A 253-nucleotide genomic window follows, 5' to 3' on the forward strand; every position below is an offset into this window, starting at 1 on the left:
CGCCGCCGCCGCCGCCGCCGCCGCCGCCGCCGCCGCGGGATCAGGGGCCTCAGCTCCTGGTCCTCCGGCTGCCCGAGCCGGGGCGGGGCGGGGCGAGGGCGGGGGCCGGATCGGGGGGCGGGGCTACGGTCGGTGGGGGCGGAGCCGATGGGCGGAGCAGGGGCGGAGGGGAGCCGGGAGACCACCCCTCGGCTGGCCACCGGGCCTAGATAGAGCGTGCTGGCTGGGAGCCGCCAGTTACCAGCTATGGCGC

This window comes from Lipotes vexillifer, unplaced genomic scaffold (assembly GCF_000442215.2).
Source record: "Lipotes vexillifer unplaced genomic scaffold, Lipotes_vexillifer_v1.1 scaffold1129, whole genome shotgun sequence".
NCBI classification, from domain to species: Eukaryota; Metazoa; Chordata; class Mammalia; order Artiodactyla; family Lipotidae; genus Lipotes; species Lipotes vexillifer.